The sequence below is a fragment of the Arachis hypogaea genome, chromosome 18, assembly GCF_003086295.3.
Source record: "Arachis hypogaea cultivar Tifrunner chromosome 18, arahy.Tifrunner.gnm2.J5K5, whole genome shotgun sequence".
Taxonomy (NCBI): domain Eukaryota; kingdom Viridiplantae; phylum Streptophyta; class Magnoliopsida; order Fabales; family Fabaceae; genus Arachis; species Arachis hypogaea.
Window position 1 is genome coordinate 60766574 of NC_092053.1, and position 14097 is coordinate 60780670.

Genomic DNA, 14097 nt, shown 5'->3' on the forward strand with positions numbered 1-14097 from the left:
TTGGATCTTTATGTTCACGTTTGGGGAGTGATGAGAGAACTTTTGCGTGGTCTAGAAATTTTGCGGATAAATCCTCGTTGCAAGTATAGTTTCTAAACCTTCAAAAGTCCTTTCATACAAACGTTGTGGTTGTCACAAGTAACAAACCCCTTTAAAATTGATAACCGAGTATTTAAACCTCGGGTCATCTTCTCAAAGAATTGCAGGGAGGTATGTTCTTATTATTGGTTATGCAAAGGTATGTTTTGGGGTTTTGGATTAAGGTAAAAAGTTAGTTGAATGACAAGTAAAATAATAATAACTGTAAAATAAACTCTTGGCAAGGTATAAGAACTGGAAGTCCTATCCTAGTTATCCTTATCAATTGTGATGAGAATGGATTTTTCTCCCACTTTGTTAACCTCTAACTATGAAGGTAATTTAAGTGGATGAATTAATTCGAATCCTCAAGTCCCAGTCTTTCCTTGGGAAAAGTTAGAGTTATTGGATCTCGAAGTAATTCTTGAAGAATTTCAATTTTCAATCAACAATGAGTTTGATAACTCAAGAGTTACCAATGACTCAACCAAAGCCGAAAGGGAAAATTCCAAATTATTTATAAAAGAAAGCAATCATAAGTCTGAAATACCTCAAAATATATTAAATAGAAAATCAATCTAAACATAGAGAGTCATAAAGAAAATTGAGAAAAGAAATAAAAGAACATTGAACCTGGGATTGAGAGTCACTCCTAAAACTAAGAGAAGTCCTAAATCCTAATCCTAAGAGAGAGGAGAGAACCTCTCTCTCTAAAAGCTACATCTAAATCCTAATAATTATGAATATGAAAGCTTGATTATGAATGGATGCATTCCCCCACTTTATAGCCTCTAATCTGTGTTTTCTAGGCCGAGAACTGGGTCGAAAACAACCCAAAAATCGCTGGAGAAGAAATCTGCCACGCTGGTTTTTCGCCACTGCGACGCGTCCGTGTGGATCACGCATTCGCGTCACCTAGCGTTAGGGCAACTATGGCATATTATATATGAAATCGAAGCCCCGGATGTTAGCTTTCCAACGCAACTGGAATCGCGTCATTTGGATATCTTTAGCTAAAGTTATAGCCGTTTGAATGCGAAGAGGTCAGGCTGGACAGCTTAGCAATTTCTCCAACTTCTTGTATCCCTTCCACTTTTGCATGCTTCCTTTCCATCCTCTGAGCCATTCCTGCCCTGTAATCTCTGAAATCACTTAACACATATATCAAGGCATCTAATGGTAATAAGAGAGGATTTAAAAATAGGGAACTTGAGGCCAAAGAAGCATGTTTTCAATCAAAGCACATAATTAGGAAGGCAAATATAAAATCATGCAAATAGTATGAATAAGTGGGTAAAGGGTTAATAAAAACCACTCAATTGAGCACAAGATAAACCATAAAATAGTGGTTTATCAGGGAGGCTGGCCATTCAGCCATGCCTAGACCCTGTACTTATGTATTTTCAACGGTGGAGTTTCTACACACCATAGATTAAGGTGAGGAACTCTGCTGTTCTTCATGAATTTATACAATTACTATTGTTCTTCTATTCAATTCACGCCTACTTCTTCTCTAAGATATTCATTCGTTCTTCAACTTGATGAATGTGATGATCCGTGACACTCATCATTATTCTCACCTATGAACATGTGCCTGACAACCATATCTGTTCTACTAGCAATGGCTTGAATGCGTATCTCTTGGGTTTCTAATCTAAGATTGGAACCTTCGTGGTATAGGCTAGAATCAATTGGTGGCCATTCTTGAGATCTGAAAAGTCTAAACCTTGTCTGTGGTATTCCGAGTAAGATCTAGGAAGGGATGACTGTGACGAGCTTCAAACTCACGAGTGTTGGGCGTGTGACAGACGCAAAAGGATCAATGGATCCTATTCCAACATGATCGAGAACCGACAGATGATTAGCCGTGCGGTGACAGCGCATTTGGAACATTTTCACTGAGAGGACGGGAAGTAGCCATTGACAACGGTGATGCCCAACATAAAGCTTGCCATGGAAGGGAGTATGAATGATTGGAAGAAGGCAATAGGAAAGCAGAGGTTCAAGAGGAACAAAGCATCTTCATACGCTTATCTGAAATTCCTACCAATGAATTACATAAGTATCTCTATCTCTATCTCTATCTTTATTTTATGTTTATCTTTTAATTATCAATTCTCCATAACCATTTGAATCCGCCTGACTGAGATTTACAAGATGATAGCTTGCTTCAAGTCGACAGTCTCCGTGGATCGACCCTTACTCACGTAAGGTATTACTTGGACGACCCAGTGCAATTGCTGGTTAGTTGTGCGGAATTGTGACAAAGTATGATTCACGTTTGAGAGCTCCAAGTCTTTGGCACCATTATTGTTGATCACAATTTCGTGCACCACATTTCTCCCCAGTTAATTTGATCTTGCTGCTCCTTGAGGTCTTCAAAACTCCCTTGGAGTTGTTGAATGTTTTGATTGACTTGGCTCCATTGTTGTTGTTGAGTTTCCTTGAGTTGATTGACATCTTCCCTCAAGTGGTGTAGATCTCCTTTCATTTGGTGTACATCTCCTTGCAATTGCTCCCAGTTGAATCCCTCTGGAAATTACTGATATTGGTATTGTGGTGCTGGTTGAAGTGCTAGGAATTGAGGTTGCTCTTCTGCCTCTTGTTGTTGTTGTTGTTGTTGTTGTTGTTGTTGTTGTTGTTGTTGTTGTTTATGGGCATGAGCTCTTCGTTCTCTGGCCCTGTGGAGTGGGTGAACAACCACCACCTTGGCCATCTTTTTGGCAGTTATGAACTTGTCTTGCTTCACAAGCACTTCATCAATGATCTTTTCAACTCCAGCCTCATCACATAGCCTCTGTATAATACTAGGGAATGCTAACCTTGTGTTGTCACTGGTGCTTTTCAGCACTTTGTTGATGTTGTTGGTAATCATCTCCCCACGTTGATGTTCTCTCCTTTCATGATGCTATAGATAAGTACAGCTCTCTCCTTGGTCACCTCTGAAGTGTTGGATGTGGGGATTAGGGACCTCCTCACAAATTCTAGCCACCCTCTAGCTTGGGGGCTCAAATCTCTTCTCCTCAATTGATTGGATATCCCATCCTTGTCATTGATCCAACGCACATGCATCACACAAATCTCATTTAGGATCTCATCAAACCTAGGGTCTTGCTGCTTCATTCTTTCTTCATAGCTCCGAGTGGAGCTTGTCCTCTTCACCATTAGCATTCTTTCTATGCTAGAGGGACTGTGTAGTCAATGGACTTCCCCCTTACATAGTTAATGTAGCTATATTGTTGCCCTAGTTGAGGCACTGCGTTGGCATAGAATTCCCTCACCAAGCTTTCTACCACTTTCCTTGGTGGGTTGCATAGAAGTGACCAACCTCTATTGTTGATCTCAATGTTGATTTCAATGTGCTCGTTCCTCCTTAATTGGAACCCAACTTCTGGAATGATCTCCCTCTCACTCACCCAACCATAGAATTGATTTTGGTTGAATGCGGAGAGGAACTTATAGTCATTGAAGGAACTTGAGGATCCAGAGGTTGGTTCCTTGACTTTTCTTTTCTTTGAGGTTGAGCTTTTTGGTGGTGCCATGAGGTTGAGAGAGTGTGTTTGAGAGTGAAATGGGAATTGCAAGAAAGAGCAAGCAAAACAAGGTTTTGCTCCAACACCAAACTTAGGACTTGATTGTCCCAATCAAGAAGAAAAAGAAAGAAAGAAAGTAGGGAAAGAGAGGTAAAAGATGAAAAGAGAAAGGAAGGTGAGGGCCGTATGCTCTTCGTGTGTGATTGGGGTTGTTTGAAGTGGAATAGGAGATGGTGAAGTGAGGCTTTTATAATGGGTGGATGTTGTGGTGGGAAGGGTGGGAAATAAAAATGGTTAAATATTTTCCCACTTGGGGCATGGGAAGAGGCGCCAACTCTTTTCTCACTGTGTCTTCTGCATGTGTTGAGTTCCAAAGTGTAAGTACACTTTGACTTCCTTGCTTTGTGAGTTGTTTACCATGTGGGCCCCATCTTCTCTCCTGAAATGAAACTGAACCCATTAGTAATGACTAAAGAACCCTTTCACATTCCTTCTCATCAAGAGTGAATTGGATTGCAACTGATGGGTGCCCCTTGGGACACCAAACTTAATTTTTTGGCATCTTAATAAATTGGTTTTATCATTGTGTATTTAATGTGTTCATAAGAGTGGAATAACATCAATCTTTTTATTTTCTTTTGATTCCAATTTCTCTGAACTCATTAAACCACATTCATGTTCTTACCCAAAGCATTAAGTGCTTTCAAATTGGGTGACTTGGGCTACTAGATGATTCTTGGTGGTGGCCACACCAAACTTAATCTTTGGGCTTACTCTTCAAATCAAGATATAAATTATTTGTACGCCTAGATTAAGTTTGTGAGAGGCCACACCAAACTTAGCAATTTAGCTAGTTCTCAGCCCAATCACTCATCATGATCTATTCCTTCATCAAGTTGCAATTCCGGAAAAAAATGTAAAAAAAATCTAGCTACCAAAGCTAAAATCAAACATTTTAATCTGCAATTGTAAACTAATCCTAATATGGTAATGTAAGATAAATGAGAGACTGAAAATTAAACTACCTAATGCAATAAATTTTTAAACTACTTCTAAGAAAAGTAACTAAATCAAAAAAAGAAAAAAGGATAAAGTATTGGGGTGCCTCCCAACTAGCGCTTCTTTATTGTCATTAGCTTGACATTCCTTCATCTTCAGCTGAGCTTGTAGCTCACTCCCTGCTCCTCCAAGGAGCCTCCCAAGTAGTGTTTGAGTCTATGGCCATTGACAGTAAAAGTTCTCTGAGTCTTGTCCTCCATGAGCTCCACATGTCCATAGGGAAACACCTTGAGTATGGTGAAAGGTCCTGACCATCTAGACTTCAGTTTTCCAGGGAAGAACTTGAGCCTTGAGTTGTAGAGTAACACCTTTTGTCCTTCAGTGAAATCCCTTCTTACTATCTTTTGGTCATGCCACCTTTTTGTGTTCTCTTTGTAGATTTTTGCATTCTCATATGCTTGATTCCTAAACTCCTCCAGCTCATTGAGTTGCATTAATCTCTTTTCTCCAGCAGCTTGCTCATCATAGTTTAACATCTTTAGAGCCCAAAATGCTCTATGCTCAAGTTCAACTGGCAAGTGACAAGCCTTGCTATATACCAGTTGGTATGGGGACATCCCAATGGGAGTCTTATAGGTTGTTCTGTAGGCCCATAGTGCATCATCCAGCTTCTTAGACCAATCCTTTCTTGAGCTTCCAACAGTTTTTTCAAGGATTCTTTTTAGCTCTCTGTTGGAAATTTCAGCTTGCCCGTTGGTCTGTGGGTGGTATGGAGTTGCCACTTTGTGCTTTACTCCATATCTGAGAAGGAGTGTCTCGAGTTGTTTGTTGCAGAAGTGTGTCCCTCCATCACTAATGAGAGCTCTGGGAACTCCAAATCTACTGAAAATGTTCCTTCTCAAGAAGCTTATCACAATCTTGTTGTCATTTGTTGCAGTGGCTATGGCTTCTACCCATCTTGAGACATAATCAACAGCCACCAATATGTAGCTATTAGAGTAGGAGGTTGGGAAGGGTCCCATGAAATCAATCCCCCATACATCAAATAGCTCCAACTCTAGTATGAATTGCTGTGACATCTCATTTCTCTTGGTTTGATTACCAGCTCTTTGGCATTCATCACACCTTGACACCATTTCCTCGGTATCCTTGAACATTGTTGGCCAGTAAAATCTAGATTGAAGCACTTTTGCTACTGTCCTTTCTCCACTGAAATGACCCCCATATGCAGATCCATGGCACTGCCATAATACTTCCTGTCCTTCCTCATGGGGTATACACCTTCTTAGGATTCCATCATCATACTTTTTGAACAAATAAGGATCGTCCCAGATGTAGTGTTTGGCATCCTTAATTAGCTTCCTCCTCATGTGTCTATTGATGTTGGTTGGTAGTTCCCCAATAGCCTTGAAGTTGGCTATGTCTGCAAACCAAGGGGCTACTCGAATCATCATCAATTGCTCATCAGGGAAGCTTTCATTGACTGCTACTTGCTGCATTTCTTCTTCTTGTGGGATCCTTGAGAGGTGGTCAGCTACCTTGTTCTCTGCTCCGCTCCTATCTTTAATCTCAATATCAAATTCTTGGAGCAGTAAGATCCACCTTATTAATCTGGGCTTAGATTCTTGTTTGGTAAGCAAGTATTTAAGTGCTGCATGATCAGTGAACACAATTACTTTTAAGCCAATAAGATATGATCTGAACTTGTCAAAAGTAAAAACTATGGCTAAAAGTTCTTTCTCTGTGGTGGTATAGTTCCTTTGATTCTCATTAAGAACCTTGCTAGCATAGTAAATAACATGTACTAGCTTGTCTTTCCTCTGTCCTAAAACATCACTAACGGCAAAATCAGATGCATCACACATTAGTTCAAAGGGAAGATCCCAGCTTGGTGGTGCTATAATAGGTGTAGAGGAGAGTTTCTTCTTAAGTTCATCAAAGGCTACCATGCACTCTCTATAAAAAACAAAGGGATTATTTGAGACAAGTAGGTTGCTAAGGGGTTTTGCAATCTCTGAAAAATCTTTAATAAACCTCCTATAGAACCCAGCGTGTCCAAAAAAACTTCTGATTGCTTTGACATTTCAAGGTGGAGGTAATTTTTCAATTACTTCCACTTTTGCCTTGTCCACTTCTATGCCATCTTTTGAAATCTTGTGACCAAGAACCATCCCTTCAGTCACCATAAAATGGCACTTCTCCCAGTTTAAAACTAGGTTGGTTTCTTGACACCTTTTTAGCACAAGAGCAAGATGGTATAGGCAATCAGAGTATGAGTTCCCAAATACAGAGAAGTCATCCATGAATACTTCTATGAACTTCTCAATCATGTCTGAAAACATGGAGAGCATGCACCTTTGGAATGTTGCAGGTGCATTGCATAATCCAAAGGGCATTCTCCTATAAGCAAAGACACCATATGGACAGGTAAATGAAGTTTTTTCCTGATCCTTGGGGTCTACAACAATTTGATTGTAGCCTGAATACCCATCTAGGAAGCAATAGTACTCATGTTCTGCCAATCTTTCAAGCATCTGGTCCATGAAAGGTAAGGAAAAGTGGTCCTTTTGGGTGGCTTCATTGAGTTTCCGGTAGTCAATGCACATACGCCATCCGGTCACTGTCCTTGTGGGTATCAATTCATTCTTCTCATTTGCCACAACAGTGATCCCTCCTTTCTTAGGGACTACTTGCACCGGGCTTACCCAAGGGCTATCTGAGATGGGGTAGATCACCTCAGCTTGCCATAATTTCAACACTTCTTTCTGAACTACTTCATTCATAGTTGGGTTCAGCCTCTTTTGTTGTTGTCTTGAAGGTTTGGTATCTTCTTCAAGTAAGATTATATGCATGCACATTGAAGGACTGATCTCTTTTAAATCTGCAAGTGTCCAGCCTATGGCATTCTTGTGTTGTCTCAGCACTTGGATGAGCTCCTCTTCTTGTTCCTTACTCAGAGTTGAATTTATGATCACTGGTTGGGTGTTTGGTGCGCAGAAATTGTGATCGTTCATTCCTTGGTAACAGCGCTAAAAACCTAATACGCACGTTCATAATCTTAATTCTTTGTCACAACTTCGCACAACTAACCAGCAAGTGCACTGGGTCGTCCAAGTAATAAACCTTACGTGAGTAAGGGTCGATCCCACGGAGATTGTCGGCTTGAAGCAAGCTATGGTCACCTTGTAAGTCTCAGTCAGGAAGATTCAAATGGTTATAGAGTTTTAATAATTAAAATATAAATAAAACATAAAATAAAGATAAAGATACTTATGTAATTCATTGGTGAGAATTTCAGATAAGCGTATGGAGATGCTTTTGTTCCTTCTGAACCTCTGCTTTCCTACTGTCTTCATCCAATCCTTCATACTCCTTTCCATAGCAAGCTTTATGTAGGGCATCACCATTGTCAATGGCTACTTCCTGTCCTCTCAGTGAAAATGGTCCAAGATGCACTGTCACCGTACGGCTAATCATCTGTCGGTTCTCGATCCTGCTGGAATAGGATTCAGTAATCCTTTTGCGTCTGTCACGACGCCCAGCACTCGCGAGTTTGAAGCTCGTCACAGCCATCCCTTCCCAGATCCTACTCGGAATACCACAGACAAGGTTTAGAGTTTCTGGATCTCAAGAATGGGTGCCAATAATTCTAGCCTATACCACGAAGACTCTGATCGTAGATCAGAAGCTAAGAGATACACATTCAAGCTTGCTTTCATGTAGAACGGAAGTGTTTGTCAGGCATGCGTTCATAAGTGAGAATGGTGATGAGTGTCACATAATCATCACATTCATCATGTTCTTATGTGCAAATGAATATCTTAGAGAAGAAATAGGCTTGAATTGAATAGAAAAACAATAGTACTTTGCATTAATTCATGAGGAACAGCAGAGCTCCACACCTTAATCTATGGTGTGTAGAAACTCTACCGTTGAAAATACATAAGTGATGAAGGTCCAGGCATGGCCGAATGGCCATCCCTCTAAACGTGATCAAAGGATCAAAAGATGATCCAAAGATCAAAAGATATAAAAGTAATAGTAAAAAGTTCTATTTATACTAAACTAGTTACTAGGTTTACAGACATAAGTAAATGATGTAGAAATCTACTTCCGGACCCACTTGGTGTGTGCTTGGGCTGAGCATTGAAGCTTTCACGTGTAGAGGTCTTTCTTGGAGTTAAACACCAGTTTGTAACCTGTTTCTGGCATTTAACTCTGCTTTGCAACCTGTTTCTGGCGTTTAACTCCAGAATAGGGCAGAGAGCTGGCGTTGAATGCCAGTTTGCGTCATCTAAACTCAGGAAAAGTATGGAATATTATATATTTCTGGAAAGCGCTGGATGTCTACTTTCCAACGCAATTGAGAGCGTGCCATTTGGACTTCTGTAGCTCCAGAAAATCCACTTTGAGTGCAGGAAGGTCAGAATCCAGCAGCATCTGCAGTCCTTCTTCAGCCTCTGAATCTGATTTTTACTCAAGTCCCTCAATTTCAGCCGGAAATTACCTGAAATCACAGAAAAACACACAAACTCATAGTAAAGTCCAGAAATGTGATTTTTATTTAAAAACTAATAAAAATATATTAAAAACTAACTAAATCATACTAAAAACTATGTAAAAACAATGCCAAAAAGCGTATAAATTATCCGCTCATCACAACACTAAACTTAAATTATTGCTTGTCCCAAAGCAACTGAAAATCAAATAGGATAAAAAGAAGAGAATATACTATAAATTCCAAAATATCAATGAAACTTAGCTCCAATCAGATGAGCGGGACTAGTAGCTTTTTGCCTCTTGAATAGTTTTGGCATCTCACTTTATCCCTTGAAGTTTAGAATGATTGGCATCTATAGGAACTCAGAATTCAGATAGTGTTATTGATTCTCCTAGTTCAGTATGTTGATTCTTGAACACAGCTACTTTATGAGTCTTGGCCGTGGCCCTAAGCACTTTGTTTTCCAGTATTACCACCGGATACATAAATGCCACAGACACATAACTGGGTGAACCTTTTCAGATTGTGACTCAGCTTTGCTAAAGTCCCCAATTAGAGGTGTCCAGGGTTCTTAAGCACACTCTTCTTTTGCTTTGGACCTCGACTTTAACTGCTCAGTCTCAAGTTTTCACTTGACACCTTCACGCCACAAGCACATGGTTAGGGACAGCTTGGTTTATCCGCTTAGGCCGGATTTTATTCCTTTAGGCCCTCCTATCCACTGATGCTCAAAGCCTTGGATCCTTTTTATTACCCTTGCCTTTTGGTTTTAAGGGCTATTGGCTTTTTGCTCTTGCCTTTTGGTTTAAAGAACTTTTGGCTTTTTCTGTTTGCTTTTTCTTTTTTTTCTTTTTTTTTTTGCCATTTTTCTTTTCTCTTCTCTTTTTTCGCAAGCTTTTGTATTCACTGCTTTTGTATCAATAACATTTCTCCTTTTCATCATTCTTTCAAGAGCCAACATATTTAACATTCATAAACCTCAATATCAAAAGACATATACACTGTTCAAGCATTCATTCAGAAAATAAAAAGTGTTATCACCACATCAAAATAATTAAACTAATTTCAAGGATGAATTCGAAATCATCTACTTCTTGTTCTTTTATGATTAAAAGCATTTTTCATTTAAGAGAGGTGATGGATTCATAGGACATTCATAGCTTTAAGACATAGACACTTAAACACTAATGATCATATAGTGAAGACATAAACATAAATAAAACATGAAGCATAAAACCGGAAAACAGGAAAATAAGAACAAGGAGATTAAGGAACGGGTCCACCTTAGTGAGGGTGACGTCTTCCTCTTCTTAAAGAACCAATGGTGCTCTTGAGGTCCTCTATGTCTCTTCCTTGTCTTTGTTGCTCCTCCCTCATAGCTCTTTGATCTTCTCTAATCTCATGGAGGATGATGGAGTGCTCTTGGCGCTCCATCCTTAGTTGTCCCATGTTGGAACTTAATTCTCCTAGGGAAGTGTTGATTTGCTCCCAATAGTGTTGTGGAGGGAAGTGCATCCCTTGAGGTATCTCTGGGATTTCATGGTGAGGAATTTCCTCATGATCTTGTTGAGGTCCATGATCTCTTGTTTGCTCCATCCTTTTCTTAGTGATGGGCTTGTCCCCTTCAATGAGGATGTCTCCCTCTATGTCAATTCCAGCCGAATTGCAGAGGTGGAAAATAAGGTGAGGAATGGCTAACCTTGCCAAAGCTTGAAAGGAACCTTAGGGATCACTTTCTTCTTGGCCACAACTTCATAGAAGTGGTCTTGATGGACCTTTAAGATGAATCTCTCCATCTCCCATGACTCAGAGGTGGAAGCAATTACCTTCCCTTTCCTCTTTCTTGAGGTTTCTCTGGCCTTAGGTGCCATTAATGGTTATAGAAAAATAAAAAGCTATGCTTTTACCACACCAAACTTAAAATGTTTGCTCGTCCCCGAGCAAAAGAAGAAAGAAAGAAGGAGAAGAAGAAGAAGAATGGAGGAGAGGGAGAGGTGTGTATTCGACCAAGGAGAAGAAGAAAGGGTTGTGTTGTGTGAAAATGAAGAAGGAAAAAGGGGTTTATATAGGAGTGGGGGAAGGTTTAGGGTTCGGCCATTAGGGTTGGGTTTGGGAGGGAAAAGAGTTTGAATTTTGGAGGTAGGTGGGGTTTTTGGGGAAGAGAGGATGGATGTGAGTTGTGTGATGGGGAAAAAGTGGGGATCCTGTGGGGTCCACAGATCCAATGGGGTCAAGGACTTAACATCCCTACTCCAATTAGGCGTGTAAAGCGCCCTTAGTATGCAATACTGGCTTTTAACGCCAGAATGCTGCCTGTTTTTGGCGTTAAACGCCCAAATGTAGCCTGTTCCTGGCGTTTAACGCCACTTCCATGCTCTGTTCTGGCGTTTAACGCCAGTCTGGTGCTTATTTCGGGCGTTTAACGCCAGCTTGATGCTTCTTTCTGGCGTTAAACGCCAGTTTGATGCTTCTTACTGGCGTTTAAACGCCAGTAAGTTCTTTCTCCAGGGTGAGCTATTTTTAAACCTGTTTTTCATTCTATTTTTTATTTTTCATTAGTTTATGTGACTCCACATGATCATCAACCTAAAAAAATATAAAATAACAATAGAAAATAAATAAATATAATTAAATAACATTGGGTTGCCTCCCAACAAGCGCTTCTTTAATGTCAATAGCTTGATAGTGAGCTCTCATGGAGCCTCACAGATGTTCAGAGCATTGTTGGGACCTCCCAACACCAAACTTAGAGTTTGAATGTGAGGGTTCAACACCAAACTTAGAGTTTGACTGTGGGGGCTTAGGTTGACTTTGCAGTGAGAGAAGCTTTTCCTGCTTACTCTCCATGGTTACAGAAGAAGATCCTTGAGTCTTAAACACAAGGTTGTCCTCATTCAGTTGAAGGACCAATTCTCCTCTGTCCACATCAAACACAGCTCTTGCTGTGGCTAGGAAGGGTCTTCCAAGGATGATGGATTCTTCCTTATCCTTCCCAGTGTCTAGGATTATGAAATCAGCAGGGATGTAAAGGCCTTCAACCTTTACTAGCACGTCCTCTACTAGTCCATAAGCCTATTTTCTTGAGTTGTCTGCCATCTCTAATGAGATTCTGGCAGCTTGCACCTCAAAGATCCCAAGTTTCTCCATTACAGAGAGTGGCATTAAGTTTATTCCTGACCCCAGGTCACACAGAGCCTTCTCAAAGGTCATGGTGCCTATGTTACAAGGAGTTAGGAATTTACCAGGATCCTGTTTCTTTTGAGGTAGAGTTTACTGAACCAAGGCATTTAGTTCCTTGATGAGCAATGGAGGTTGATCCTCCCAAGTCTCATTACCAAATAATTTGGCATTCAGCTTCATGATTGCTCCTAAATATTGAGCAACTTGCTCTTCAGCAATGTCTTCATCTTCTTCAAAAGATGAATAGTCATCAGAGCTCATAAATGGTAAAAGGAGGTTCAATGGAATCTCTATGGTCTCTAGATGAGCCTCAGATTCCTCTGGTTCCTCAAAGGGAAACTCCTTATCGGTCAGTGAACGTCCCAGGAGGTCTTCCTCACTAGGATTCATGTCCTTCTCCTCCTCTTTGGGTTCGGCCATACCAAGCAAGGTAATGGCCTTGCACTTTCTTTTTGGATTCTCTTTTGTATTACTTGGGAGAGTACTAGGAGGGGTTTCAGTGACTCTTTTACTCAACTGGCCCACTTGTGCCTCCAAATTTCTAATGGAGGACCTTGTTTCATTCATGAAACTTAGAGTGGCCTTAGATAGATCAGAGACTATATTTGCTAAGCTAGATGGATTCTGCTCAGAATTCTCTGTCTGTTGCTGAGTGGATGATGGAAAAGGCTTGCTACTGCTAAACCTGTTTCTTCCACCATTATTAAAGCCTTGTTGAGGCTTTTGTTGATCCTTCCATGAGAAATTTGGATGATTTCTCCATGAGGGATTATAGGTATTCCCAAAAGGTTCCCCCATGTAATTCACATCTGCTATTGCAGGGTTCTCAGGATCATAAGCTTCTTCTTCAGAAGATGCCTCTTGAGTACTGTAACAACCCCGGTTTTCGAGAACACGAAATCTTTTCTGAAAGTACGGATTTCTCTGGAAGATCAGTAAGGGGAAAACCTTTGATATATCATCAAGTATCTCAATCCTCATTGTCATTATGTCATATTTAATTTAGAACCTTTTTCGAGACAAGCTCGATAACGCGGTCACGAAGAACCTGGTTTTTGAACCGTATCGGTTAGAAGTTTTAATTTGGTTTTTTGTAAACAGTCTCAGTTTGACGAATCGGACTCGATTTATGAGAGAAGAGAGATAATAGGATGATATTATCATTATATTAGTATTAGAAGCTTCTTGAATAATATTATAAGGTTACCTGGTCAGTTTTAGTTAAAAACAGAAAATCGGTTTAACCGGGTTTACGGTTTACTGGTGCAGCTTAGCACCAGCACTCTCTGATAACTTTAGCAATGCTAAGGCCTCATCATAAATGCTCTATTCTTATAATAAATATGTTACTAGTGTCATTTATGCTAGTAGCTCAGAAAATAATTTTTAGAGATATTTTTACAAGTGTTCTGATACACCTAGTTTTAGTAGTTATACACCTGAGATATTTTAATATTATTTTAACCCACCTCCAAGCCAACCAATCACAACTCTTCCTATACCCCCAAGACCTCCAAGGCTGTCTCATTTTATCATTTTGGCCAAAAATAACAAGAGAGAAAAGAGAGAAACTTTCATGAACACTTAATCTTCAAAGCTTGATTTCTTCTGAACTAAAACTCAAATCAAAACTCCGATTTCACCAAAATGATCCTCTCTTCTTCCTCTACATAACCATGTAACTTATCAAGGATGGAAATAAGGCGAGATGGATGTTCCTTTCCCATTTCAATTCGGTTTTCAAGGAAAACCATGCAAAACATGTGTTTTCTGGATGTTCTTCCTTAGGAATCATGCTTAACTTGA